The sequence below is a fragment of the Onychostruthus taczanowskii genome, unplaced genomic scaffold (assembly GCF_017590055.1).
Source record: "Onychostruthus taczanowskii isolate IOZ18803 unplaced genomic scaffold, ASM1759005v1 scaffold73, whole genome shotgun sequence".
Taxonomy (NCBI): Eukaryota; Metazoa; Chordata; class Aves; order Passeriformes; family Passeridae; genus Onychostruthus; species Onychostruthus taczanowskii.
The window spans coordinates 2,621,625-2,647,163 of record NW_024505118.1 but is presented as its reverse complement, the minus strand read 5'-3'; the positions used below and the strand labels follow the sequence as shown (position 1 = coordinate 2,647,163).

The 25,539-nt window shown below is 39.6% G+C and overlaps 1 pseudogene; it reads left to right on the top strand.

The window, feature by feature from the left end:
- Positions 1-7,980: 7,980 nt before the first annotated feature.
- Positions 7,981-23,170, top strand: LOC121345432 (annotated as a pseudogene).
- Positions 23,171-25,539: the final 2,369 nt, after the last annotated feature.

Here is a 25,539-nt window from a genome sequence, read left to right as displayed (position 1 = left end):
TAAAATAATAAATACATATATTGCTCATTTTTATTCTTCATAAGAGGAAAAGGCATCATAACAATCTGTAAGGTGTTAAAGGAATTGTAGTGTGGATTAGTAGCAGTATCAGTAGTGTCTAATGGCTAGACAATTGTGCAACATCCCAAGAGTCCAGAACCCTTTTTTTTTGACTGCATTTCTGTACATTCTCTGCACATCACATCAGCTTGTTGAGCCCTGTTTTTTAAAGTGAGATGGAATTGCTGTGGTAATTAAAAAAGCCAAACAAATCTCCTTTCTTCATTAGCAAAACACAACTTGTTAAAGCAAGGTACTGTCCCTACTTACTCAGTGGGAATTAATCCACTGAATGCTGATGACAAAAAAGATGTGTTTACTCCAACTCATTCTTAAAATAACTCTATTTTCTTCGTCACTTTGACTGTGTTGACTTTCACCCTGTGCCAGCCAGCACCACTTTCCCCAGGGTACGTGCAGATCTATAATGAGGACCAGTCAGTTCCCAAGAGGTAATAAACACACATATGCCAAAACTCTTTTTTTTTAGAACAGAAAAGGTTAAAGTTTTATCAGTAGACAAGTAGTTAATGGTTTATAACAAGAGTATCACTGTATAATAACCATTTTATAGCATTGCAGACAGCCTGCACTAAAACATGTCTTCACCCCACTGGGACAGAATTTTGGTTGGAGTCACTGCTCTGTAGTGACTGTGACCCTTTGGTTGCTGTGTATTTGGCAACTCCTCAGGTTTAAAGCGGGTAAGAAATTATTCTACCCAATTTGAACTCTTTGGGTTCTTTTTCCTTTCCTTAAATGTTTAAGCATGGCTGCTGAAAAATATTATTACCTCCATGTTGCATGCTTCTCAGGAGGAAATATTTTTTTCTTAGAAGAATGTTTAAAGAAGTACCCCAAACTTTATATGCTGCTGTAAAACAGAAGAGGATGACAAGCAATCTCTGGAGTGTTTTAATTGGAACATGTGTCCACTGCTCATGACTCCTTTGATGTAACTTTGAGAAATGTCTTGACATTTTCTCACTCTTTTGATAGAAATTTGATTTATTTTTCAAAAGAGATAAATAAACCTCTAACTAATCTAGTAAATTGTATTTTATAAAGGAAATATTTGCTTTGCAGGTGCTTGTATGTTTGCATCCATATGGCACCTGTTCATGTTTTCATTGCAACTTGCATTGCGGACATATTTATTGAAAGCATACCAGAGACTTGCATTTTCTGTATCTGAAAATTAGGTCAATGTACTCTTGTAAAACATTTCTGTGTGCAAACTTGGAGCAGAACGCTCATCAGTGTTTCCTCAGCAAAATACTCACTACATTGAAGTGTCACAAAACTGTGCATGGACCTATACTTAAAATGCTTTGAAAGAATCAAGTAATCCTGGCTGCTTGTCCAGTAGAGAGTCAGGCATGATTTAAGACCAAGAAGCCTGAAGAAAAGTTTATATAAGGATTCATTAGGTTACATTTACTTCAAGAGATTTATCAGATGTTTGTAGGGATTGAATATTCCCGAGCCCAAGAAAGGAAGCAAAAGTAAACAGTGATTATTTAACATCACTGTTAAATTATTACTGTCAGTAATAATCTACCTGTGCTAATATCAGTATATGCTCAGATCTTTGTCTGACTTGGTGGAGCCAAACCCAGATGAGATGGGAGTTAAGTCTCAGTACAGCACAGGGATACCTCTACTTGTGCCTGACACAGCTGCAGGCAAACGAGGTGCTAAGGAAGGCATTTAAACTGCAGCTACTTCAGGGATGGAAAACACCTCCATGCCCATCTGGTGCATTGCTTGCTGTGCATTGTGGTAGAGTTTCTTCTTTATTCAGACTTCAATCACAACTATTAGCATTAAGAGTTCCCACGATGCTTGATTAAAACTCCCTCAGCAGTTCACAGTGACATGGTAATATATAAGAATGTAATAATTTTAATTTAGACACATATACAGTCAACAATCAGTGGCATTCTTGACATGATTAATGTCTGCAAAACCTAAAAGATAAAGATGTTTCTTGAATCTTACAATAAAACCAGAAGAACCCCATGATTTTAAGCCTGTTACCACATATGTAATAGATGTGACTGCATAAGTCAGCTCAGGAATTTGCATTTCTGAAAGTCAGATTTCTCTCTGTCAGAAACAAAAAAAGCCTCATGAGACCTTGAACAGTAGGCTAAGAAAAGTTACCAGGAAGCTCTAAGTAGAGGCACAGTTTTGCCCAGCATTAACAGGTTCTGTGAGTGTCACGTTGTTACAGAGGAACTCTTTCGGGGAATGCAAAGGTAAGGCTGATGCCCTTTGCTGTCACCTCCCCTTGACCACATGGGCTTCATGGCAGCTCTGTCTGCACCTCCAGGGCTAAATGCTGAACTTTTTACCCCACAGCTGCCTGCTTTTCTCCTTCATTGCTTCCAAAGGTGTGTCAGCCCAGTCTTTCTTTTCACCTTTCTCTTTCCTTGCACTCCTTTGCAGACCATCACCAGCCTTGCCCCAGCTGGCTGCAGAAGCAGCTCCAGCACTGCTCCCACCTGAGGCTGTCCCAGACACTGCTCCTCAGTCCAGGGTCCAGGGCAGCCCTGCTCCCTCCCTGGTTTTGGGATCCTTGGTGCCAGATGAGCCAGCGGTCCTGCTTGGCCTGGCAGGGTTCATGCTCCCCAAGCAAGGCAGAGGCTTGGAGCTGTGCTGCAGGTTCCCCAGTTGGGCTGGGGGTTCCCAGGCTCCCAGTCCAGAGCAGGTGGGTGGCTGAGCCCCAGGGACACTCCTCTGCCACATGAGCCACACTGAGTGCCTGGCTGGTGAGACAGTGCTGCTGGGCAGCGGAGCAACAACGGCGTGATCGGACACAGCCCCCACAGATCCAGAGGTTCTCCACAGCTGCTTAGGGCTGCACAAATCTGGGCCACACAAATCTCAATTGCTGGAGGAGATTTTCTTTCCTTCCTGTAAGATTTCCAATGGAGAGTTGATGTGTTTTGAAAAGCTGATGGCTGGGACAGACTTTACCTAGCTACACTTAGATGTTATTCCACTATCATCAGAGAGATCTGGCTGCAGTGGAGCTGAGACAGCCTAAATACAACTGCTAAATAGCAATAACATGAGCAAAAGCTAAGCAAAGAGTGCCAAGAATAGAATTACCCCTGCCACGTGGCACAGCCCTTATAGTTTGTAATAATCTTCCAGTTATATGAATCCCATTAAAGAGTAAGAAGTTAAGCAATCTCTTTAGTTCAGTGAGACCATTAGAAATATACAATGACACGTGTTCCTGGCAGTGCTGTTTACTTTTGAATGTTCTGGCTTTCCTCTCTTTGTCAGTGTCTCAAAACACAGGCATTAAAATGTCAGATCAAATGGCAGTCCTCAAGTCCACTTTTCAGCATTATTTGAAACCGTACACCCAGTGCATAGGTGTGCAATTTCCACTGTGACCCTTACTGGAAAGGATTCTAACTCCATCCTTCACTTAGGGACCTGGTGAGATTGACTGTGAGCAAACCTTGCTCTGTGGAGATTCCCCAGCTCTTGGATCCTTCTTTCCAAGACTAAGGTCTGCCCACCCCTTCCCTGTTGCAATTTCTGCAGCAAAGTACCCCTTTAGCCATTCAAGATCTGCCAGTCTCTTTTTAAAAAAACCCTAAGATTTTCAGAGCTTGCTCTGAAATATCATCATACACAGGAAATACCATAATACATTCAGAAATTTCTAAGATCTGCAACTCCTCTGCTATTGCTTAGACCGTGCCTTTTTGTTTCCTGAAGCTGTGGCAGACAGTTCAATGATTATTTCAAAGAAAACACACTATTTCTGCTCAAAGACAGAATAAAAATCGTCACCTGTCCTGAAGTGGGTATAGAAGCTATGTCTGAGTTTGGGGCATGTGGTTTTCCTGTTTTATCCTATAATGCCTGCCTTAAATCAAAGCATCCTTATCTGATTCTTGGATGTGTGACTATCCACGTCCTTATTATTGTGCCAGGCCCTTCAGGACTAGGAATCTGTGGCTTTGTTTTGTCTTCTTGGTCCTGTGAATTCCTGCAGAAGTAATTTGGGTGTTTCATGGAATTAACAGTTTGAGGTTTTGGTAGACTAGAGGGCCACACTCCTGCTCTGTCAGCATCTGCACACAATTGTTCCCACCTATATTGTTTTGGGAATGCAAATTCATGTTTGGAAGCTTTGACCCCACATTCATGTCATTGGTTTTAGGGGCAAGTGACTGAGTTTATGGGTGAGATTATGTGTCACATATATACTTTTAGCTGAGGCTTCAAATATATCATGCTTCTTTCCTCCCTTAATCAAATTAAATACATTATTTTACATACCTGTTGATGAAGCGATATATCTATATCTATATATGTATATGTATATATATATGTGTATATATATATGTATATATGTATGTGTATATATATACACACACATACACACACACACACACATATATATATATATATATAGACATGTCTTGATTCTTTATTTGCACAGGCAAATAAGATGAACCCATGGTTCCAGAACCCATGGAACCTCCGTGCTTCTGTCTCAACAGAGGCAGCGCTGGGGATGGAGCCTGTCTGTGCCCAGAGGAGTGGGTGAGATTTCTTTGTCATATAGGTCAGTACAAACCAGGCAGCATGGGCAGCTGGCACCATTTCCAGGAACACCTCCACTCCGGGAGATCCCTGACCTTTCCTGCTGCTGAGATCTGCTCAGCAGGGTCAGATCCACAAGCAGTGCCGTGGCTCTTCTTGCTTGGTGAGGCCCCATTTTTCACCCACCTCAAAGGAATAATACATCTGGGGAAGACATTGCAGGTTTTGACAATCTGTGGCCTGTTTCTAGCCAATTTGGCCGTTGTTTGAATTCCCCTGTTCAAAGATCACAGTGACTTGAAAGTCTGATTCAGGTCTCAGTGACCAGTGTTGCTGTGTCTGGATTTGCCCTGTGTTTGAGGACACCATCCACCTCAGCACCCCATAGGACAATGCCTGCCTTCAGCTCCTGCTGCCACTGGCACTGGTCTTGGATGAGTCAAATTTCGTACACCTGGAATAGTGCTGTCCTGGTTGACTCCCATTTCAGTCTCCTTTGCCACAACACGGCATCTGTGCACTGCCCTGAGCCGGGAGGCTGCCAGCTCACCAAGCTGCAGGATCTCCAGAGCTGGTAAAATCCCCAGCTCCTTTTTCCCAGGCCAACAGCCTGCAATGTGGCCAGTGTGGCACACAAATACACCGTCATGTGTCAGCTGGGCTTTTGTCAAATGATGTGACACCTTTGGTCAGAAAGATGTCAAAATATCTGCAATGTACCCAGGAAAATATTCTTGGTGAGGACTGCTATGTAGATGGAAAGTTCAGGTCTTCCATGTTATTTCCCTTATGACAGGATGGGCAGCACATACAACAGACAATGATAGATTGAATAAGTTCATGACTGATTGGAACATTTGGGCAAAATGTTTTAGAGAAGCTGGCTTAAATAAAGTAATCATGGCTAGGATTTCAGCACTGGAAACAAAGCATTATGATGATTCTGTAATTTCTTTCGGTCACTGCTCTAGTGTTCTACATTTGATTTGCTGTGAATTGCCTTAAAGAATATATTTTAATAGCTATAGTTGTTAAAATACATGAGGTAAGAATCTTTGGACAGACATAATTAACTTGAAATCATAACAAACATTACTGAAATTACAAACCCTCAATTTTACTCTGTTTTCGTGAGGAAAGTTTATACTGTTCATCTGCCTGTTGTTCCACTTTCTTGGCAACTTCTTTAACTTGCTGACCAGTTTAAACTAAATTTACTAGGTGGTTACACATCTTAAAGGTCTCGAAGTCTTATGAGTTTTGCATGTATCACCAGTTGGGTACAGAATACCAACACTATAATTATCTCAAAGAGGAAAAGGAAAGGAGACTTATGCCACCAGTGAGGAGGTTGAGGCCAGTCAATCCAGTCCAGTCAGTAAGATGCATGAACTACCCACGACATTTGTCTCCCCTCCGCCAGCTAACAAAATGGAGATGTATGTTTTATGTACTGAAAATATAAATATGGATTGAAGAGGTGAGAGGGGCTGAGACATGGTGGAGCATGAAGAGCATGGGATCACAGTGCTAAAGCTGTTGAGGAGGCTGGAAGAAAGGGCAGTCAGGCACTGGGAGGATGGAGGAGGTGATCCAGTTTATTGCCAGGAAAAGAGAGCATGGCATACAGCACAGACAGCTTTTGTAACCCAAATACTTTTGTTTCAACAATGATGAAAAAATTTCCACTTTCTCACAGTTCACTGCTTTTCTACATTATGTCATGGTTATTTTCTTTCACAAATCATGACAAAGGGCCTGATTTTCTTTTTGTGGTTTGTCTGTTTGGGTCTTTTTTTGTTTGGTTTGGTTTTATTTTGTTTTGTTTTGTTTTAATCTGGAGCGATCCTAATGACATTAAAATATTTGGAATAATTGGAGATTTGCATCAGTGGGAAAATTTTATTTCAGATGGATTCTCCTTTCTAAGCCCAAAACCAAGTAGTATAAGCATATAAACCAGCCCTGAAAACTTTCAGATCAAGGCTTGAATAACTAAGAAGAAAAAAATAAATAAAGCTTGTATGAAAGCATGTGTGTTTATAGCAACTTACTGTTGGCTTTCATCCCTCAGCCGTGGGTCTAGTCATCACAAAGGTATTCAAATCCGTGGGTCTATAGAGGACTCATTCAAGACAGCTGAAAGACCTGGCTGATGCCCCTGTGGGTTCCTGTCACCTGTGGTGATGAAAAGAGGCCACAGAGAACTGCAAGAAGGTTCATATTATACTCACCTTTAAGAAAGGTAAGAAGGAGATCTGGGGGAGCCATGAGCCAGTCAGGCTTACCTCTTCTAGCAGGCTTCCCTGCTAGAAGCATTTTGGAACATATCCTCTTGAAGTCAATTCCCATGCATATGACAGACCAGAAGATCATCAGGAACAGCATGGAATTATTATTATTATTATTTACATATAGGACCAATCTGACTGTCTGCCATATGAAATAACTGTATGCAGACACAGAAGAGTAACAAGATGTAATACACTTTGATTTATAGATGCCCTCGACACCATGTCCCTCAGTGCTCTTGTTTGGTAGTTGAAGACACGTGTTGAAAAACACGGGAGCAGAGGTAGATGAGAGTCCCAAAAGCTAATATAATCCACACGAGTGAATTACCAGCTTCTTTGTGCTGTCTCAGACGTGGGAGGTAGACACGCTGGGCGCCACCTGAAGGAACATGTTTCCTGAGCTGTTGGGGTCCACTCTGGCTAGCTATAGACCCTTGCCCACACGAGACTTCATAGACGATGGTAAAGGATTGAGAAGCGCCCTCCTCCACATGGCTAGCTATAGACCCTTGCTCACAGGATACTTCATAGACAAAGGTAGAAGATTAGAGAAGCGCTCTCCTCCACGTGGGAAACGTCCTTTATTCCAAGACACACATCAGGCGGACAAACCCATGGGAGAAAAAGAGAGCATTCCCTGGCAGCAGGGAGCTTTTATACCCGCCGGGATGGGGACAGAGGGAGAGGTCCACCAATGTCCAATGGGACACCAGTGAGGAGTGGCGAGGGGAGGGGGAACCCAGGGAGAGACCACCAGGGGGTACCGGGACATGTGAGGGGGGAAAGGGATAACAAACCATGTGATATAACATAAGCTATACAGTGCAATACAAAACTATTCTGTGCAAATTCCCAATCACCCAGTGAAAGGGAACAACTAAACTGGTGCACCACAACATCGTGTTGGGTGAATGAACAACTTGCTGGGCTGAAAATTAACAGGCAAGATCAAAGGGTAGCAATCAGTGGCTCGATCAGGATGTTGTAAAAGTAGAGCCACTGGTCAATAGTAGGGCAGAACCGTTCAGTGTCTTCATCCACAACCTGAGCCATGACACAGCAGGTCCCCTCAGCAAGTGTGCCCACAACACTGAACCTCGGCAGGGCAGAGGCATTGCTGACACAGTTAAGGCAGAGCTCCAATGCAGAAGAACTTGAGAAACCTGAAGATGACTCCAACAGAAACCTCACAGTGTCCAACAGGAATAAGTGCCGGTCTCCGTGCCAAGGACATTGGTACAGAGCAGGAACTCGCTGGCTGAGGAGCGGGCCTGCTGGAAACTACCTGGGAATTACAGTAGATGCCAAGTTCAATGTGAGCCAACAGCATGTGGTTCTCTGCAAACAGGGTAGGAGAGCAGCTGTGTTATGGTGGAGGGAGACAGGCAATGGACGCTTTTACCCTGCCCTTCCTGGTCCTGGTGAGGCACCACTGGGAAATACAAGCTTAGTTTTGCCACCTGCAAGCCAGGTTAACCAGACTTATGGAAGCTGGAGAGGGTTCAGCAGGATGCAGTGAGGTCAGTGAGCAGCTTTGGACAGGTGGCCTGCAGGAAGCACGGGAAAGAGCTGAACTTGTTCACTGTGCTGAAGAGGAGACTGAGGGCAGAGCTAACAGCAGCCTTCAGCTGAGAGGGAGTTGCAAAGACCTTCAAACCCAAACCCTCAGTAACACCAGAGGGTAAAGCAAGACACAGCAGTCGTAAACTGCAGTTTAAGACACTGAAACTGAGCATGAAGAGAAATGCTTGGATTTAGAAAGGTATCATGTCACTGCAGCACATCTCCTAGTGAGGATGTGAAGGTGAAGCCTCTTATTGGCCTAGACGCCCTCCAGAGGTTCCTTCCACCAGATTTTTGAGACACCTTGTCCTGCTAACCACCTTCTGGCAAGCAAGGCTCAGGTGTGGTGCTGTAAGGAAGACCTCATCTTTGCAGCATCTTTATTTTTTTGTAATAATTTGTGTGGGAGGAAAGTGTCATTGTATAGTGGGAAACTGAGACCTTGTAGAAAACAAGATCCACAGAAAGTTAAGTAACTTGACATGAAAGCCTGTGCCAGAGCACAGACAACATTCCAGGTTTCCTAGGCCCCCTCAGGACCCTGACCATAAATATGCTTTGTCAGTCCAGCTAATGGGACATAGTCAGCTGAAATGTGGTCTGAATTAGCAAAAGTTAGCAAAAACAGGAAGTTGCAAGTCTTAAGATGAAGCAAAATTTCTCTGCCTGTGTGCTGCAATATTTTTTCCAAGTGTTTGCAGCTTTGTGAGGTAAATTTGTGTTAAGTTATAGCAGTAAGGTACATGAGAATGCTGTTTCGGATCAGACGGATCAGGCCACGGTTTACTGGGTTCACCACGCTGCCTTTAGCTGTAGCCAGTAGCAGCTGTGGGGTCTGGGGTGCTCAGCCTGTCCCAGTCCAGCAGACAGCAGGGCAGAAATGTCCTGCACCAAAAGCCAAATCCAGCCCATCATGGTTTAGAGTCACCAAAGTACTGCTCCCCATTAATTGTTCAAAAGTGTGTATTTTTGTCCCCTGCTGTTTTCTGTGGCATTAGGTTACCAAGTTTGATTTCTGCCCAAAGATTAAGATACCAAACATGAGGCTTCATAATATTTTACAAATTTTCTAGGAGTAAAACAGTGAAAATAGAAAATAGAAGAGATGGCAAAAAGTATGGGCTTTTAAGACTTCACTCACTTCAAAAATATCACTTGTGGCAGCTTAGAAGCTTGGGTTTAGATAAGATTTACCTAACTGCTTTTATTTCACTTAGGGCAAAAGATTGAATGAGCTTTTCTTGTCTCAGTACTATTTCATTTTTGAAAACTGATCCTTATGTTAAAAATATTTAATCTGGAAATATATTATTTTTTCTTTCTGTGTAGTTAATTTCTGTGACTGCAGTACTGAGACAGTGAACATTTTTGAAAGCAATATAAGAACCTTACTTTTGAAGATATTATAGTGGGTAAATATGGCCACTCCTAAAAGGCATGTGCACCTGATACTGTGAATGGTATGTGTTTCCTTCCTTTTGCCCCATATCTCAAAAGTAGATGTAAGGTTTGTCAAAGATGTCAGATTTTCAGACCAGATGAGAGGTCTGTGTTTGAAGCCAGAACTCTGTAGCTCAGGCAGCAGGAGCACAAACTTTTCTGCAAAGTTTTCTACCCCAAATGCAGAGAATTCCAGGTACACATGCTGAGATGGATCTGTGCCTGTCTGGGGCTGGGAGGAGAGTCAGGGTCCTGAACAGCCTTTTATTAGTAAATCAATCTGTTTATATCCTACTATTTAGCATTAGGATTCAGGATGCTTTCCATCAGCTGTGGTTCCATGAACTGCCTCAGCTTTCAGAGACCTTGTAGAGGAGTAAGTGCTGCACAGCTGCTCCACGTGTCCTTTGCATCTCTTTCATGACGTATAAACTGTGTTTTTCAGGACATGGTAAAAAGTCTTTCTGACAGCTCAGAGCTGATGCCAGTTCTTCCCAATTTAATGATGTATTTCTGCAGCTCTAACATAACTAAAGCCTGTTAACTTAGGCATAAAGAATGTCAGCCCCTCTGACAGAACTGTGTACATGAATGCAAACCACATGTTCTGAAAAGAACAATAAATGGTTAAATAATTGATGGTCACTTGTAACACTGAAAGACAAAATTTTACAAGCAAACAGAAAATAACACTGGATAGGGTGTCACAGCCACACAACAGTTTTAACTCCCAGTGAGGTCATCTGAATGTGTGAGAACTCCTATACTAAATGCATATCTTTCTGCTTTTAGAAAATTACAGGTCATGCTTCAATAGAAATCCGGATGTGCTCCAGAGAAAGGAAGATTCCTACCTAAAAACCTCTCCAAATTCCGAATTGTAATGAAAATCTGGACTCCTTAGCATCACAGGTAATCTTAAATTACTACTTAAACAGTTTCTGGGATTCTGCATCGTCCTGGGGGAAAAAAAAAATGGGGAATGGGAATAGAAAATTGGGGCAGGAAATATAGCTCATGTTCCTCAAAACTTTGCAGAAAGCAAAATAAATGACCAAAGCCTTTTTCCAGTGGCATTCTTGGCATGTGGCTGCTTTGCAGATGACCTGAATTTCCAACAGTGATCATTTTATTTTGCTTGGGTTTGCCTGAACACAGCATCCCATTTCATATTTCTTAACTGGTCTGCAATTTCCTCAATCAGGTTCCTAGTTCACAGCAAATGCCTCTGAGTGGATGTGATGCTGACCCAGGGTACCAAATCAGTGAAAACATGGAATGGGTCAGGAGAAGACTGGCATGAGGGTGACACTGACACCAATATGTTTAGAAGGATTAAGAGTGAAGCCCTTCCATTCTGTCAACATTGCTGTCCATCAAGAATCCAAATTCAGACTCTCTTGCATGAATGCTATATATAAAATCCATAAAATCCATAACTCCCTAAGTCTAGCTCTAAGGCTTAGCCTTGCTGTATCTGCAAAACATGGAGAGCTGAACATGACTAAGCGCATTACTGTGACTGCTTCCCTTCTGCTGCTTCTGTGTTTCACTTCCTTATCACTAGTCCCAAATGAAAAAAAAAGGAAAAAAAAAAAGAAAAAACATATACTAGGTACAGTCCTTGTTAAATAAGAGAAGTCCTTTCCTCATGCATTTTGGCTTGACTACTGTACCTTCAACCCAATGCATCACCTGCTTGGATCCTTTCCTGAGAAAGCCTTCAGCTCAATATTTTTCCAGTACACAACCTTCACTAAACGGTTCAAAGCAATATATAACATTATAAGTAGTTATTTCTAGTCCCAGTAAGGTGTGACACATGGTTTTTCTGCTGTCATCAGTAACGTGTGGGTTTCTTGGGAGCTGTGATGTTGGGCTGCCATCTAGTGAGCTGAGGGCCGCTTGGGGAACTGGGGAATGGGAGCAGGAGGTGGGCATGCTAGTGATCCAGAGCCTAGGTTTAAAAGGATTTGATTACTTTTTAATAGAACTACGTATTTTGAATCCAAGGTCATGCTAGAAAGTTGGAAGCAAGAACAGTGAACACAGGCGTTCATGATGTACTGTTGGTCCCTTGTGCATATGCAGATATTTTCAAGTCAAATAATATTATCTCCAGTAATTATAAATGCAAATTTCCTTCCTCCTTATGCAAGACATTCATTTTTTCTTACCTACCTACCTTCCAAGTTTTATCAATGCTTCAAATCTGCATGATAGAATTAATCTTGATTTTGGTAGCTTTCCAACATAAATAATTTGAGAACAATTCAGTTATTGAAGCAATTCAGTAGAGTTCTTCATTGATGGAATTAAAAACCAGATTACTTGACCTGATGACTGGCAGATTTTCTGTGTCTTATTGTTATCTAGCTATACCTTCATAAATTATATGAAGGTACAGCTAGGTGCCTCAACTTGGTTTTGTGTTTAGACTTTAAAGATGCTACAGACATACATTTAATCTCTATTCATTCAGTGTTAACTAACTCAAACTGGACCCAACCAGTGCTTATAGCAATTCTTATTGGTACATCCAACAGCAGCATATTTTATAGTTTGTTTGGGGTTTTTTTTTGTGTTTTGTTGTTGGTTTTTTGTTTTGTTTTGTTTTGTTTTGTTTTTTTCTTTTTGCATTTATTCCAAGCTGACACTCTGTATAATGTACTGGAGTGAGGATAATGCCCTCAGTGCAGGTTATAAGCCCTGTGTTGAGGGGCAAGATTGTTCCAGAAGACATTTGTCAAGTTGCTTTGATGGCCTTTCAAAAAATCCTGTTGTGGTTATTTAAGGAACAATGAAAGGTGCAGAGAAGTTACAGACTCAGAACTCAGTGACCTCAAGACAAAGGAGAGGTCCTGCTGCTGCTCCATGGCAAGGTGGGGAGAACAATGTGGCCTGGCTGCTCTTCAAGGTGTGCAGTTTTAGGATGAGTGCCCAGAGAATTAAATGGCAATATAGAAAATTCCATTTAGATAAGAGAATATTTTTCCCCTTAACACTGTTCAAACACAAGCAGTTTTCCAGGGTAGATTGTGGATATTCAAAATGATTCCCTGAGCAGCTTGGTTTCAGCCCCTGTTGGGCATGGGGACCTCCAGGGCTCCCTTCCAACCCAAGATACGCCAAGGATTCATGAAAACAATTTCTAGGGAAAATTTGCAAACACCACATACTTGACATTAACATAAACATTTTAGATGGCAAATTACTTGTATATTTTTATTTTATTTTATTTCTTGTATATTTTTATTTTGTGTGAGAATGTTATGAAGTGGTGATTATTTTGCCTTTTCTCTTTTGTTTCTGTTAAATGACATTCTCCTCACAGGCTGAAACTGTGAGCTCCAGGAAGGTTTCAGTTATTGCAAGTAACACTCAAATCCTCAGCTGTCCCCCCAGCAGAAAAGACACTGTTCTTTCTCTTAACTGTACATAACACTACAAACAAATGCATTAATTTTGTCATTTAGCAGAGTTATTTAAGCATCCTCGAGCACGTACTTGTGGAATCATCCTTGTTCTGTTCTCAGAGCTGAGTGTAAACTTGCCAGCTTCTTAGATGTACATCTAAAATTTGAATATGAGCATCATTTAATGTTTAAGTTAATAATTAAATCTTTAATAACTGAATTAATAAAAGTGTGGCTTTATGAATCCACTGGCACAAAGTTTGTGCTCACTTGAATGGCTTTCTTTACTTTTTTATTCTGTTATTCTGTTTTGTTCTGTTAACAAGCAATACTTGTTAAGTTTTCTTACTTTGTCCATTCTGTGTGTAGCACAAGGGGTGATTTACTCAACTGTATTTGAATATTGCCTTTTTTTCTGCTTGAGACAGGCATCTGTGGCAGTAATGGCTACAGTGAGTCAACTCTTGGATGCCAACAAATGGAATTCATCCACAATAGTCTTGTCAATGCTACAACCAGGTAACTTGAGCTTTTGCCATTTTCTTTAGGTGTAAGTCGACAACCTTTTCCCTTCTGGTTCAGGATGAAAGCAGTTCATGAACAAGTTAAAATATGTTTGCCATTCAACTCCAATATGTAATTCCCAGTTTACACCAATATAAACATTGCTGGATTCTTCTGCTTTAGAGAAAAAATGGGGATAGGAAATGAGGAGCACTACCCACTGGAGAACCAAATAAGAGAGGAAGCTCAGAAACTGAACCTATAGCTGTATAATAACAAATAATGATAACTTTTATCCCACTCATTATTTTGATACAGCCTCATGAAACAATGAAGGAATTTTCATTCACTGATAACATCTCACAGCTTGAAGTTGCAATCCAGTCTGCTCCACTGAATTAAGCTCCTCTATGATTCTGTTTTTGGCACAGAGAAGTAAGTCCTGTGTGTTGTTGGATTTAGCTAGACAGAATGAACACCAGTGTGAATCATAAATCCTAACTCATACACTGCTAATTGTTGCAGATGCAGTGCTGGGAAAGCATCAGTCAACAAAACCAGAAATACAGGAAAATGCTCCTGGGCTAATTGGTGACCTCAGTACTGAAGTTCAGATACTGTTCAACATTTTAAGTAAGTCCTTTCTTCTTTTGAAAACTGCAACTGGGAAATTTTTTAATGAATATTCACTGAAAATCTCCTTTGGGGGAAAAAAAAACCCTTAGCTGGTTGGTTTTTATGCATACTGATGCCTGGTACAAGAAATGCAAACATCAAATGAGCTCAGACATATAAATATGACAGATCAGCAATCATCACCATAGAACCATACAGCTAAGTGATCCAGGAAATGTGTCATTTCTAAGGAAATTGCTGCAACAAACTTTTTTACTCCTATTTTTATTAATAATTTTTAGTTGAACTATTTAATACCATGAATGGTTGTGTTCACTTCTTATTTGCACTCCAAGCTGCTTGTTGCTCATTAAAAGTAGTTCTAATTGCTGTACCCTGCAGAAGCATGTTTGAAAATGTCTGCATGTCATTTGATGTGTGACTGCATGAGCACCACTGTGCTGCAGGAGGGGAGGGAAGGGCCACTCCATTTATCATTGTTTGCTTCTTGTTCCAGTGTGGATTCAGCACTGGTTGGCAGTAACAGTGCTACCAAAACCTGAAAGCTGTTGTTTGGCTTGCACAAAAATCAACTGTCAGTTGTTTAATGCTTAGTCAGTGGAAGCCTGAATCCTGATCATTTGGATAAATCACAGGAATTGGTAATTTCATTGGAAATCTTGACTGAGAAAGGCACATAAAGTAAATTTAAAATGCCAAATTATGCTGTTATTGATATAATTGATAAGGTTTATGAAACCCAACTATTGCTTCATAGGTGTCAGCTCCCCTTTCAAAATCAAGTCACTGTCAGTTCACACGGTTTGCTGGTGCCTATCTCTCTGTCTCTGTAGCCTCTTTTTCTCCTTGCAATCCCAATCCCTAGTATGACACATCTGAACTGCAGCTGTGTGGTCATGCCTGTGTATTTTGGGATGCAGGTGTAATCACACCACTAATTTTGCTGTTCTGATGGTAGGGCATTGTCCTTTCTTCAGTGAGAAGAGTCTGAGGTTGTTTGGTTTTTTTGTTTGGTTGATTGTTTCTAACTCTAAGATCAGCATGGCAATACAAGGGCATAGGTGCATTCAAGCTAGAATGCACAGGACTTTAAAGTGTCCCCACGTACTTGTTTCTGCCCTGTGGCAGATCTGGCAAATTGGGCAAGTTGTGCCCAAGCTGCTGAATAGCCAAATGCGTTGGCAAGTCCTGGCTTCCTCTGACACGACCTGTGGCTGTGCCCGGCTGCTCGCACAGCTCCTCAGCAGGTAGGCCTGATTCATTCATTCATGCATTCATTCATTCCTGGCCTAATGCATTCCCGTTGCTCAGCCTTTGTCACCTCCAGCTCAGCAGCTCCGTTGTGGCAGCTGGTGGTTGGATGAAGGGTTGTCTAAAGGCTGAAGTGTCCCCCGATGAACAGTAGAGCTTCCTGGAATCTGGGATAGCTGTGGCACTGCCTTGTGCTGGGTAAACAACTCAGAGGATTTAGCATTAACTACTCCCTTTGCTTATATGTTTATAAAAGCACTTGCTCTGTAAATATTAAGCTTTCAACCATAAAGTTTTATACACTGGCCTCTTTTACTAACAAGACTATTTAGGAATGACTGGCTGGTTCTCATGTTTGTTATTCTTTCAGTATTTATTTCAGCTTCTCTAAACAAAACACACCCTGGGTAAAATCACATGTCTGTGTCACTAACTTCAGTGTGCCAGCATTTCAGAGTTCATTTTTACTGTCTTTGCAGAACAGCATTTTCATATTTGTACTATTTACTTGTTTCTGTATTTTCCTTTATGTCATGCGTGTCCTTTTTGCACAAACTGACGATATTCTAAATAAGATTCTCATCTGTTTATGCAAATGCAACAGCAATTTTCTGTTTCACTGAACACATTTACATTTACTTGCTGCTTTATTGTCACTATAAAAACATAGACTGATTTCAATTTATAATTATTTGTAATATCTTACCTTAGACCAATAAGTCAAAATTCAGAATGCTCACCAGTAGGAAAAGCTAAAATCTGCTTTGTAAATTCTGTGTCACCTTGCATTTTATTATGAATAATTTAACCTGATATTTTGATGAATATTTGATTGGTATTTTTTAAATCTCTTGTTGGTGTTTTTCACAAGCTTTTCTAGTTTTGGATATTATGAATAATTTAACCTGATATTTTGATGAATATTTGATGGGTATTGTTAAATCTCTTGTTGGTGTTTTTTATAAGCTTTTCTAGTTTTGGGGTCTAGAATAATTCTGTGGGACCTAAAAATTCTGGCAGTGGGTAGCAATAATCATAATTTTACTGAAACATTCTTGTTCTTATCTGCAACCAGGAACAGAAACTTTAAAAAGAAATGTATCTCTTCTCATCTCATATAACTGATACAATTGGTTTTCTGGGCATTTCAGATAAAATATGAAATATAAATATGAAAAGCTTTTGGATTATATTGGTGTGATTGTCCATGGCTGGTGTGGTTATTGTCATATTGTTTCAAATACTCACTAGGTAAGAGGGAAGATGTTAAACTGCAAGTATTTTACACTAAATTACAATATTTTGTTCTGTATGTAGTTTGAGGAAAACAATTAAAAGCGGCCAGTTTAGAACACATTGCAATATTACTGACTAGCAAATACTATTTTCAAAAATAGCTAAACCACACAGCATGGCTTGGGACTCACTGACACCTCTGTTTCTACCCTGATCAGGTACTGACAACACAGACCCAGAGTACACAGGTCTGTGATACACATTGAGCTTTTCAGTTCACTATCTCAATACCAGGCTTTAAAAATGTGTCACAGTGTTCCACCACCAGTGTGACCTCCTCCCATACTCTGGTATTACAATGTGTAAACAGTTATCTCTTCTCCTAGGCAGTAGCTAGCTTGTGCTAGCTGTTTTATTGTGAATTGCTTAATACAGACACAATTGCAGCAATTTTTTTTTTGAGGGACATGCCTGTAATTAATGGTGTCCTGTCAATCCCCTCTGAACAATGAGAGAAGTCATGCCAGCAGAACTGAAGTTATAATAGATTAATGCCTGTTTCTCATCCTGTTTGCACTAGTGCAGATTTGGAACAATTCCATCAAGGTTCATGTTTTTAAGACTGTAGGAGGTTCCAGCCTCTGCCTTTTAAGTGTATTTATTTATGATAATATTTTATATATATATATATATATATAATAAAAATACACCTTTATATATATATGCATACATATATTATATATAATGCCAAGGGAAGTGGTGGAATCACTGTCCCCAGAGGTGTTTAAGGAAAGACTGGACATGGCACTCAGTGCCAGGGTGCAGTTGACATGGTGATGTTTGGTCATAGGTTGGACTTAATTATCTTGGAAGACACAATTGCAGCAATTTTTTTTTTGAGGGACATGCCTGTAATTAATGGTGTCCTGTCAATCCCCTCTGAACAATGAGAGAAGTCATGCCAGCAGAACTGAAGTTATAATAGATTAATGCCTGTTTCTCATCCTGTTTGCACTAATGCAGATTTGGAGCAATTCCATCAAGGTTCATGTTTTTAAGACTGTAGGAGGTTCCAGCCTCTGCCTTTTAAGTGTATTTATTTATGATAATATTTTATATATATATATATATATATAATAAAAATACACCTTTATATATATATGCATACATATGTTATATATAATGCCAAGGGAAGTGGTGGAATCACTGTCCCCAGAGGTGTTTAAGGAAAGACTGGACATGGCACTCAGTGCCAGGGTGCAGTTGACATGGTGATGTTTGGTCATAGGTTGGACTTAATTATCTTGGAAGCCTTTTCCAACCTAATTGATTCTGTGATTCAGAGATAGAGCAAAGTTTGGAAGTGGAGGTTTATTATTCTCTTACACTCTGGAGAACGGTTTTATGCTAACTCACTTCTGAACACTGATGAAAAAGATTCCAAAAAGAGTAGAGAGGGGAAAAATGCATCCCAAACTGCTGTCAGTCAAGGCCTAGTCCTAAAAGTTGCTGGATATTCTCTGTTCCAGTCAAAGTCAGACAAAACTGATGGATTTGTGAAGCTGTCTGAGAGTACTGTTGGTGTAATTCTGCAAACAAGTTATTGTTTTAGTTTCTGTCTGTATTAAAGTTTCTCCTCTCTAGCTTGCTTTTAGCATAAATGAAAATGAGGCAATATTTGAGAATTTTTCTCATTTTTCTCTTCTTTTTTTGTCCTAAACATATTTCTACCAATAGGAAAACTCAAAACTTATCTGTAAAGTGAATGTTAGTGAATCTCTGCTTTTCTATGCTCATTTTTAACATCATCCTCATCTCTGGAATTGAAAACCAACCTTCCAGAAAGTGCAGCAACGATACCACCAGATGCCACCAGCAATACCTTCCTTATGATGCCACCAGTACCACCTTACCTCTGGTGGTATCCTTACAGTGGATACTCCCACAGACACCTGGTGCACAGTTGTGGCTGTCCTGCTGCCTTCTTGTTGGCAACATTTCTGTGGTCAGCCCTTATTTCTGCACTGTTGTATTTATTGATGCTCAGAGCCATGAAGCCACTGCCTGGACACTTCCTCGTAACCATGTCAGTAATCAGATGGGGTAAGATTTAAAGTTGTCCATATGGCAACTTTTACAGTCCAGAGTACATTCAGGGTGAGTTGTAAAGATAGGAGATCAGCAGAGAGCGAGTAGAACCAGCGTCTCTGCCTCTGGGTTAATGCCACGTGATTTAATAATCTCCTGTTGCTGCTCACATTACTGGTATAACCTGAGCTTGTTCTCATTGACCCGATAACACACTGAAATTGATAGCCTGGTCACTGCCACAGCAGCACAGGCCTGTTGGGTGCAGGAGAAATTTTCACAGTAATCAAACATTCAACAATCTGCTTCTGCAACTAAGTAAAAAATCTTACAGTTATGGTGATCGCATATGTGGACTTAAATTCCTCATTTAGTGATTCCCAGCCAGAGCTTTGAATACATCCAAAAGCAATGAGTGCCTGATATTATTTTTTATGTATCATTTATTAATAAGCAAAGAACACATTCTAAAGTCAGTACAGCAGTTAGAAGCAACACTGCAAACCAAAAGGAAACTTTCAAAGAATGTTTCACTTTCAGAGAATGTTTCATTTTGTCTTTCAGAGAACTCACCCAGACAATGGAAAAATTCAGACAGATGCTGACAAGGTAAAGTGAAAATCTCACACTGTTTCAAGAAACCCTTCTAATACATTGTACAGGGGCACCAGTATTTTCCATGTTGTGTATTCAGCTTTTGTATTGCATTGTTTCTGATAGCACCCACCAAGCAGTTTTCAACCCTTATTGTTCCATTATTATGTCTTGCATTTATAGAGGCAATTACTTGGAAACTTTTAGAATTTAGACTGCATATGCAAACCAGAAAACATTCAGCAAATGCTGCCTGGCTACATGGCACTCCATGGTCCCTCCATATGTATTTGAATGACAGCACAGCATCTGTGTGGCTCAGGAAGCTCTGTTGAATCTCTTTGGTGGCAAAAATCAGCATGTCATGGATATGAGCTGCCCTCAGAAAAATATCGCTCACAACCCTCAGTCCTGCCTTTTGTCTAGGCTACAGAAAACCCCTTCAACTCAGCACAAGGCAGCTGAAACACAGATCTTAAAATCTGTGGAATTTAGGAGGCAAGAAACTATTTCTGTGGAAGGGAGGTATGCCTGTGCAACCAAACAATAAATTGCTAATGTCTCATTTATTAATTAGGAATCCCTGCCATAGTAGTTGCAATAACACTTGCAGCTACTGACAGAGAAGGAAAAGCTCTAAACTACTGATAGGAAGAATTTCAAGTCCACATATTATTACAACAGCTGCTATCCCACGCCTTTTGTGATGGCTTATTATTAATACAATTCTAGATGTATTGTTGGTATACTATTTTGTACTTCTAAGTACTCAAAAGAAATAAAACTCTTTACTCAACCTAGATATTCACTAGAAAGAAACACATTTTCTCCTTACTAAGGATCTAGGGTACTGGATCTATATCTGCCTTGAATCCTTCTGCAAGACTGTGCAGTCCTCTGTGAATTGAAATGCAAACTGCAGACACCCTCAGCCTAACTGATACTCCACCCCTTCACTTAAGTGCATAACTACATTTCAGTACCTACATAAAAAATATTAAATTAATTAATATAATATACTGAAATATACATACCTCACATGTATTTAAATCTGGCTATAATAATTATAATCTTATTTGCCCTGTGTTTCAGGAATAGGTATTCATTGGAGTGCCCACATATCAAAGCAGGCTATCCGGCTTACAATGTACCTTGGCAATAGTGGATGATACGAAAGAAAGGCAGGCTTGTACAGGAAATGTAAACACAAACCCCCTTCCAGATGGTGGTCATATTTTTGCAAATTTATTACTCAGTCCCTTGTCAGCAGCTCAGACCTTCTTGTCACAAAGTCAGATTTTTGACAAAATCATTTATTTTAAAGAAATGTATACTTTCAGCAGGCAGAAAATGAATTCCATTTGTTACAATGGGTCAGACTTTGTTTAAGTGCATATCAACACATTCAGACTTTTGTCCCTCTTTTTGGATTGCAGCATCATTCAACTTCAATGTCAGTTATTCCCAATTTAAATCTCTAAAAGTGAGAGAAGAGCAGGTCCAGCCAACTGAGAATTTTGAATTTCTCAGCACAGCCAAACATCACACCAGTTCTAGAGCAGCTTGAAGCAGATTTACTTGCTCAGTTTGACATCAACACTCCATGTATTGTCACAGACTGTATGTCACAAGCCCTCAGCATACACTGTATTATTTAAAAAAGGATTGCTTTCATTTTATTAATTTCATGGGACTGATCCATTCAACAAAACTTTGTACCATTTCTTCATTTCTTTAAGTACAATTTTCATGGTTGGAGCAAACAAAATACCTTATCTCTGAGTCTGTTCAGGCTTGAGAGAAACTTAATGGGCAGCTACTTCTTTTGTTGAAAATTAAGTGCATTTGGATGAATTTATAAGCATTCTAAAAAACTTATAATAGCTAACATGCTAATTTTCAATTGCCTTGGTAAACCTCACTTTTTAAATTGAAAACAGATACATACAAGTTGCGTACTCCAAACACAGATTAGTCTGATAAATTTGGTTACATTTATTTTTCTGGATTTCTTCTGTGAATGATACATCAAACAAATGTAGGGAAGTATATCTTCTCAACTCACTCTAATACCTTTTTGCAATAAAGCCCTGAATAAATAGAAAGTTTGAAACTCAGATGTTTTCAGAAAGAATAGCAGGAAAAAATTCCTCTGCAATAGATGTTGGAAAGAGTCCCAAGGCAGTAACAAGAGCTTCATGGTTTGAGGCCTTTCACAGTGACACTGAAAAAAAGCCTTCATAAAAGTTTCTACCTCTTCTTTCCCCCCACAGCCCTGCTGGATTCTTGGCCTTGTATTCCTACAAATGCATCCCTTCATACAAGGCAAATGAAGTACTAGGAGTAATGGATTCTTCATTATTATGCCCCCGGCTATTTTCCATAAAACAGCTAATTGGAAATATGTGAAAATCCACCCATCCCCAAACACTAAGTTGTTTATTGTCAGTTTGATCTACCAAAAACTGAGTGCCTGTACACCAGTGACAATCAGATCTGCAAACTCTGTGCAAAAAGTCCTGAGGTGATCATACCACACTGATGGACAGATTATGCCCAGGATTTAAAACTGAGGTCATGAGCAGGAAACAGAGATTTATTTAAAAACATGAGCCTCCTTGTTTTTTTTTTTGTTTTGTTTTGTTTTGTTTTTTTTTACTCAAGATTCTCCTATTTTTTTTGTTTTTGTGGTTTTCTTTTTTTTTTTTTTTTGACTCAAGATTCTCCTGTTTAATCCTTGAAATGAGAATTTAGAAAACCAGTATAGAAATGTTAAAATCTTTATTCCCTTTGTCTGAATCTGACTGAAGTGCTGATATGGCACACCACATTTAATGCTTATGGCATCCTCAGCCAGGTCTTATCTTCATCCTATCCAGATGAGAGTAATAATATGATCCTGAGACAGGCTCCTGACACATGCTAACTAATCCATTACAATGTGCAAATGAGGTATCTATAGTTGGGAATCACCTGCATTAATTCGTTTTCCTCTTGAAAATACTTCATTTATTTCAAGTTATTGATGTTATTGTTAGCAGTTACCAAAAATCATTTTATGGTTGTTTTTCGAATCAAGTCACATTGACTGGTTCTTTTCTGCTTTTAACAGCAAAATAAGTCCACACTTTCATTTCCTCTACAGGAAGTCCAGATTTGTATTCTGTTCACTTTCAGAACACCACTCTTCAAGAAAAAAGTTTTCAAAGTGTTCCCATTTTCCAGGTACCACTGTATCTGCATTAAAAACCATAAAATGTTTCAAAATGACAGCCTGAAAAACACTCACAGGAAACTTTCAGATCAACCCAGCCTTTTTCAGACAATATTTCCTTGTCTACCTTCCCTAACTGGAACTGGAAACCTGCAAATACGTGAAATACAATCCCGCATTGTTCATGGTTTGTTTCATACAGCTCTCACAGGTACCTTGAAAGATGGACACACTTCTTCAGCTGAAGGTAGCTGGAAATAGATCATAAGCTGAGACCACGAGGAGAGAGGAGCAGGACCACGTGCTGGCAGGACAATGTGGCTGCAAAGCAGCCAGAGCCTCTTGGTGCTACTTGTATCCCAAGGTCTTCACAAGGACTGAGCTAATGACAGCTTTATACTCCAGTACAGACACACAGAAGTTGCTCTCTTTATGCCCTTTATGCCCTTTCCAGGCCCACTGGACATGGCCAATGCACTGCAGCTCTCCTCTCCCGTTCATAAGTAAAAAATCAATTTAATTAGAAACCAAACAGTATCTCAACAAGCAGCAATTATACATACACTGTGCATTACACATGAGACTTTCTGAGTGTCTTCATAGAAGTGTTTCATCAGTCCTGAAAAGTCCTCCATGTCTTAGAAATTCATGCTGTCTTATGAGGTAGAAAATAAGTGTACTGGAGCATTGATACACCTCTAAAAAGAGCAGTCACACCAGAAGCAAGGCTGAAGTTCATCACTACTACTCCAGAAAAAGCAGAGAAGGTCATTAAAAGTTATTTAGGACAGGTAGTTCATACTTTTTTTTTTTTTTTTGATAGGAAGTTCATATACCTGTGGGCATCCATTTTTTGTTTGTAAATCCAATGTATAATGCTTGCTTTTGTCAATTCCTCCAATTTCCTTCAGAAATTTTCTTTTAGAAATTTGTGTGGTTTAGGAAGGATGATACTTGATTGTGTTACAAAACATTGCTAGGCACTCTGAGGATGACTCCTTAAATGAGTAATAATATTTTCTAATAATTGATATTTTTTCTCCACAAACAAAAGTATTCTCTAAAGAACATCCCATTTAATTTTTAACAGCTCTTTAAAAAAACTAATGAAAACATTGTTTCCATATTATCCCAAAAAATGAAGCAAAAACCTACAAAGAATTTGAAGTATGACATTGGAAGTGTTGTCTTCTTTTACTAATTAAGCATCCTGTCATCTGTATTTCAGATGTGAATAAAATGCTGTAATTGCCAATATGAAAAATGTGTATTTTATGATTGGTTTTTCACAAGTATTAAAATGAATATTGTATGTGTTATGTTAGAAAGTTATGCTGTATTAATTTTCTTAAGTAGTGTATTAAATATAGTTTTAGGTTATAACGTAATGTTAAAATAGAAACTATGCTATGTAAGATATTTGATTAAGAAAGGACTCACACCAGATAGCAGCCACAGGACACCTAAATCTTTCAGAGAAAGGGAGTTTTATTGCTCCCTTATCAGCAGAAAACTAACTTCTTCCCACCTCGCTCAGACAGGAAGACAGACGCTGATAGGATTAAGGGGAGGAAGTTGGCACTGACCAGACAGAATCCTGTGTTTGAATGGAATTTATGCATCATGTATGAGATGTATGAATATGCAACAGGCGATTGTTTTTAAGGGTTAATCCTCTGTTAATGGGGGTCCTTTTTCGGGCTTGTGTTGCCCAGAAAAAGGTACCCAGATGTCCGTATCTCTTTGTTTTTATTGTCTCATATTGTCCTAATCCCAATTGTTCAAATTGTATTACTCTAGTTATATTACTATTTTTATAACCATTTTATTACTATTAAACTTTAAAAAAATTTAAAAACAAGTGACTGGAGTTTTTCACACCAACACTGAACATCTCTTGCTTAATATAGAACATAAAGCCCCCTGCCCCTCCTAATTATACATTTCATGGCTTTTTTTTCCTTTCATCTAGGGAATCCTAATTTCAGAAATGGAACAAATTAAAATTATCTTTTTCAGGTAATATCCTAAATTATTACAGGAACAATAGTTCAGCTCTTATGTACACGTGGAATATATTTATCTTCATAGTGTAGTGAACTTTGGCATTGTTGTCATATGTGGGCTTTAGGGATCACGAAGTTTCTTGTCAACACTTTGGAAACACTGCTTTGATAAAGAAATGGATTGGAGAAGGACTGAATCATCAGTACAAAGGTATGCAATACAAGTTGCAGAAAGTATAATGGATGGAAACATCCACTTTTCCAGATCTTTCCCATATTTTTTAAAGCAAAGATTTTTTTCATTGAAAATACCTAAATATTTTCTAAATACTTTGTAAAGTTTAGCAAAGGAGCCTCCCAAACCATGCACCTCCTCCTCCTTGAAATGTTTAGAATTAAAATTTGTATCGTGTTCATCTTTTATCACTTCCATTCCGAATTCTCACCTCCATTTTCAATCTCCTTACTGCTAGTTGGACCCTCCTCTAGGCCAGGACAGAGCTCTCAGCAAGGACAAATAGAAAAAAAAAATTAAAACTCTTACATTTTTCTTGTCCCGGCAGAAAACAGATATTAAAGGAAAAGGTATCTTTTCAGAGGCATCTTTAACGCCAGGAAATAACTAAGCACAGTTGTGCTTTCGGTAGTTCTGCACAGGCACC